The sequence below is a fragment of the Leopardus geoffroyi genome, chromosome B3 (assembly GCF_018350155.1).
Source record: "Leopardus geoffroyi isolate Oge1 chromosome B3, O.geoffroyi_Oge1_pat1.0, whole genome shotgun sequence".
In the NCBI taxonomy this organism is placed as follows: Eukaryota; Metazoa; Chordata; class Mammalia; order Carnivora; family Felidae; genus Leopardus; species Leopardus geoffroyi.
This window is the reverse complement of record NC_059337.1, coordinates 143,842,679-143,848,181: the sequence shown is the minus strand read 5'-3', so window position 1 is coordinate 143,848,181 and position 5,503 is coordinate 143,842,679. Positions and strand designations below refer to the sequence as shown.

The 5,503-nt window shown below is 38.7% G+C and overlaps 1 non-coding gene across 1 annotated transcript; it reads right to left on the bottom strand.

Moving 5' to 3' along the window:
- Positions 1-470: 470 nt before the first annotated feature.
- Positions 471-600, bottom strand: LOC123584711. The gene has a single exon (XR_006705657.1). It is a non-coding gene; the product is annotated as a small nucleolar RNA SNORA33 (small nucleolar RNA).
- Positions 601-5,503: the final 4,903 nt, after the last annotated feature.

The following is a 5,503-nucleotide window of genomic DNA, read 5'->3' as shown; positions in this document are numbered from 1 at the left end:
TGTATCACTTTAGTGGTTTTATAGGCTAGAGATTTCAATATGCATTTCTGATTTGCTACAGTCTCCCTTAAATTCACACTTTTATCACTTCCCAGACAGTGCAAGAATGTTAGAAAAGCTTTGCTACAATTTCCCCCTTCTGCCCTGTATGCTGACGTTTTCACATATTTTTACTTCTCTTTTATAAGTTTTAAATGGTTAACATATATTCACAAAAATAATGTAAATATATATTTAACCACTTACTCCTCAGATTCCTCATTCTTTCCCATAATTCTGTGCCTCCCTCTGGGACTATTTCCATTTGTTCTAAAAAAACTTGCTTAGTATTTCTTGTATACTAAGCTAGTAAGCTGGTGACAAAATCACTTCGCTTTTGTTTGTCTGAAAATTTTGTTCATTTCACCTTCATCTTTTTCTTTCTTTTTTTTTTAAAGAACTTTTTATTTATTTTTAATCATTTATTTTTTTCTTGTAGTCATTTCCAGGGATCTTAATGACTTCAGTGTCTTTAAGGCTCATAACATGGCATTACTTTTGCCAGCGTTTTTTAAATTTCTGCAGAAACACATTCAGGTAAAAAGATTCATTGGCCGGCTTAAGAATTTTATATATTGAAACAACAATAGATTTATTGGAGGTTGCGAAGATAGCACACAGAGGTCTCATATGCTCTTCCTTCAATGTTTCCAGTAGTTGCATCTTGTATAATTATGGTGCCTATCGCAAGCAGAGAACTGACATCGGTATGATGTGTATGCGCAGTTGTATACCATCTTGTTACACGTGTAGATTCACACAATCGTTTCTGAAGTTGAGGCACAGAACCATTCCATCACCACAAAGATCTGTTGGTGTCCACATTTTGCCACCTTGAGTGAAATATAGAAAACTTCCTCCCTTTCGGTCCCTTTGCCTCCCCTGTTTCTAATAGAATTATCTTAAGGATTTCCTCTACACACATTGAAATCTATACCTGGCAGTGTTACACCTTTTGGTTTGGCCATCAAACATAATTTAGAAAACTCAAGAGAGAAGAAAACTCTATTGCATTTACTCACTATTTGCTCCTGATGCCGTTCCTTTTTCCTTTCTGATCTTCCAAGATTCCTTTTTTTATCATTTCCCTTCTGTTTCAAGAACTTCCTTTGGCCAGTCTTTTAAGATCTGCTGGTATAAAATTCTCTTAGCTTTCCTTCACCTTAGAGTATTTTACTTCCCGTTCCTTCTGGAAGGAATTTTGCCTGATACAGAATTCAGAGCTAACAGTTCTTTGCTTTTAGTGCTTGAAAAAAACGGGTCACTTCCTTCCAGCCTCCCTGGTTTCTGAAGAGAAATCCACTGTCACTCAAGCTGGCTTCCTCCCATAGGTTACATGTCATTTCTCACTGCTTCAAGATTTTTCCTTGGTCTTTAGTTTTCTGAAGTTTGATCAGGATGTGTTGTGGTGTGGGTTTCCTTGGGTTTATCAGGGTGGGTGTTGGCTCAACTTCTTGAATGGGTAGGTTTATGTCTTTTGCCAAATTTGGGATGCCTTCAGCCATATTTCTTTGAATGGTTTTCTGGCTCTGTACTCTTTGCTCTTTCCTTCGGGGACTCCAATGACGTGAATGTTAGACCTTTTGTTATCATCCCACAGGTCCCCGAGGGTCTTTCATTCTTTGGCGTTCTATTTTTTCTCTGTTCAGATTTGTTGCTTTCGGTTTTTCTACCTCCACGTTCACTGATTCTTTCCTCTGTCCTATCCATTTTTCTGTTGACTCCATACAACGCGACTTTAATTTGGGTTCATATATCTTTTAGTCCCCAAATTGCCATTTGGATCTTCTTTCTATTTTCTGTTTCTTTGCTGAAACTTTCTATACTTTTATTTGTTTCAAGTGTGTTTGTAATTGCTCATTATGATGAGCTGCTTTAAAATCCCTTCTGGATAATTCCAACACTAGTATCATCATCTCCTTCTTAGCGTCTATTAATTGTTTTCTCACTCACTTGATGTGCTCCTGGTTCTAGGATAATTCTGGCTTTTCTATTAGATCCTGAATAGCTTGGAAATTATGTCTGAAACTCTGGATATTGTCTCACACATCCCATTGCTGTATTCTCATTTTTTTTCTCTTCCAGTTTTTCGGGCTTCATTTTGGTCAATTCCTACGGACTTGTCTTGAAGTCCACTAATCCTTTTTTTTTTTTACACTGTGTCAGATAATGAAATTTTAAATTCTTGGTTGCCATCTCATTCTTTTCTAGAGACTCCATTTATCTGTTGAAATTCCCCATCTTTTAATACATGTTGGCTATCTTCTGCTCTAATCTGATTTTTAAATATTTATAATAGTTATCTTAAAGCTTTTGACTGCTAAGTTCAGCATCAGGGTCATCTATTGGTCTGTTTCCTGTGACAGTTTTTTTCGCCCTGATTTGGGAGTCACATTTTCCTGCTTCTTTGCATGTCTTGTAAATAGTGACTTTATGCTGAGCATTTTCTTAAAAAAAAAAAAGGCTGAAATAAATATTAATTTTCCCCCAGAGACAGTGTGCCCTTTTCCCTTTTACACAGGTAGAATTAGGAGTTTGGTCAGGTCTGGGTTACTGGTCTAGTTAGTTTGAGTTCACCTCTGGTTCTGAATATTTTGAGGGTATGGTCTGTTCTGTTTGCATAAGAGATTTCTTCCTCCTGCAGGACATTGGTATGTAAACACCACAAGATTATTTTTTTATCTCTGTGATTCACTCTGGATTTTCTCTGACTTTCTCTTTTGCTCTTAATACCACCTATTGAATTTTTAATTTTAATATTTTTCATTTTTAGAACTTCCATTAGACTCTTTTAAAAGTATAAATCCCAGGTCCTCAGTGAATTTCTCTCTTTCCTTGCACATATGAATCAGAGTTATTTTAAAATTCTTTCATTGCTAGCCTCAAATGTCTGAATCATCTGTGATTCAAAACTTCACAAGAATCATTTATGATTCAAAACCTATTGTTATTATTATTATAGTTTTGGTCTCTTTTGTCATTTTGTGTCTTCACCAAAATGAAACTTTTGGTTTTCAGTCATTTGGTCCTTTATTTTAAAAATAAATTTTTAAAAAATGTTTATTTTTGAGAGTGAGAGAGAGATAGAGTGCGAGTGAGGGAGGGGCAGAGAGAGAGGGAGACACAGAATCGGAAGCAGGCTCCAGGCTCTGAGCTGTCAGCACAGAGCCTGATGCTCAGACTCTAGAACCACGAGATCATGACCTGAGCTGAAGTCATATGCTTAACTGACTGAACCACCCAGGCATCTCGATCCTTTTTTTTTTTTTTTTTTTTTTAATGCGTTACAATTTTTGTTTGGATGCCAGATGTTGTAGATATAAAGGTGAAGAGACTCTACATTATGTTATTTTCCTCCAAAGAGGCTTTTTCTTCTGGCATGCAGTCTACCAGATCTCCTTGACCTTGCTGAGCGTTGGTCATAAGTTCTATTAGGGTTGGCTTATTCTAATTTCCCCTCACTCCTAGGATAATCTGTACTCCTTGATGTGATCCTTAGTCCCAGAGCATTTCCCTAGCTTCTGAGATGTGGCCCTTTTGCAGTCTCATCTGAAAGCCCAGGGGCTCTCCCAAAGACCCTCGGTCCTGCGGGGCATGAACTCCAACATCTGCCTCTATCGCTCTTCACTGGCTGGTGTGTCCCCCCCCTTAGCTCCTTAGTCTACCAATTTGTTTGCATGGAGTCTTAGGGTCTCACCCTGAGCAATCACGACTTGAGACGGTGACTTGAGAGGCATTCGTGCAGAGAATTTCACCATCTCACAATTCTACCCCTCAAGTCCCAGCTGATTTGGCAGCTCTGAATCCGCTCTGTCTCCCCAGTCCCCTAGGTCTTCTGCTTTCTGGATGGATTTGGTGTCCTTGCATTGGGAAGTGGAAAATGCCCCTATGGAAAAAGTGGGGATGTTTGTGCAATTCCTACCACGCACTTCTCTCCTCTCGCAGGGCGTATCCTTTCAAGTTCTGTCCGCCTTGGCTGTTCTCCAGTGCCCTCCCAAGGTTTTTTCATCTATTTTTCAGTTGTTGTCAGCAAGGGGCTTAGCTCTCCAAGGCATTTCCTATGGCCGGAGCTGGAATCCTCCTTTTAAAATTTCATTTTTTAAATTCAATGCTTTATGCTCATTGATGATAAAATTCCACCCAAGTTGTCTGACGGGAGCTTCCTCAGGCCAATTCTTATAAAATTTTGACATGTCTCCATGAGTTTTGAATGCTTCCTTACTTTCTGGCACCAATAATTTTGACTTTTCTTGCCCCAGGCCTGTTACCAACTTCTAGGTCAGTTCAGCGGAGAGAGCTAACAAGTAAATATTTAAGAATTAGCTCATATTGATAGTTCTAATTTCATTCCAACATCTTGGGGTTCTTCCAGTCCTCCCCACCTCATTTGTGCTCCCTCCTTCTTGTACAAAGAACCTTGGTTTTTAATAACATCCATGTTTACTTTTTTGCTCAACCCTACGCAGAAAATAGTTTAAGAACTGCAGTGCCCAAATCCACTGGCAACAATGGACTTCTCACTAAAAGTTCAGAATTTCTTTTCTTTTTCAAAGCTCAGAATTTTTCTTTTTAATTTAATTTTTTATTTTTTAAAATTTACATCCCATATAGTGCAACAATGATTTCAGGAGTAGATTCCTTAGTGCCCCTGACCCATTTAGCCCATCCCCCTCCCACAACCCCTCCCCAAAACCTCAGTTTGTTCTCCATATTTATGAGTCTCTTCTGTTTTGTCCCCCTCCCTGTTTTTATATTATTTTTATTTCCCTTCCCTTATGTTCATCTGTTTTGTCTCTTAAAGTCCTCATATGAGTGAAGTCATATGATTTTTGTCTTTCTTTGACTGATTCATTTCACTTAGCATAATACCCTCCAGTTCCATCCGTGTAGTTGCAAATGGCAAGATGTCATTCTTTTTGATGGCCGAGTGATACTCCATTGTATATATAAACCACATTTTCTTTATCCATTCATCCATAGATGGACATTTGGGGTCTTTCCATACTTTGGCTATAGTCAATAGAGCTGCTATAAACATGGGGGTGCATATGTCCCTTCGAATCAGCACACCTGTATCCCTTGGATAAATGCCTAGTAGTGCAATTGCTGGGTTGTAGGGTAGTTCTATTTTTAGTTTTTTGAGGAACCTCCATACTGTTTTCCAGAGTGGCTGCACCAGCTGGCATTCCCACAGCAGTGCAAAAGAGATCCTCTTTCTCTGCATCCTCGCCAACGTCTGTTGTTGCCTGAGTTGTTCATGTGAGCCATTCTGACAGGTGTGAGGTGGTGTCTCATTGTGGTTTTGATTTGTATTTCTCTGATGATGAGTGATGTTGAGCACTTTTTTATGTGTCGGTTGGCCATCTGGATGTCTTCTTTGGAGAAGTGTCTATTCATGTCTTCTGCCCATTTCTTCACTGGATTATTTGTTTTTTGGGTGTTGAGTTTGATAAGTTCTTTATAG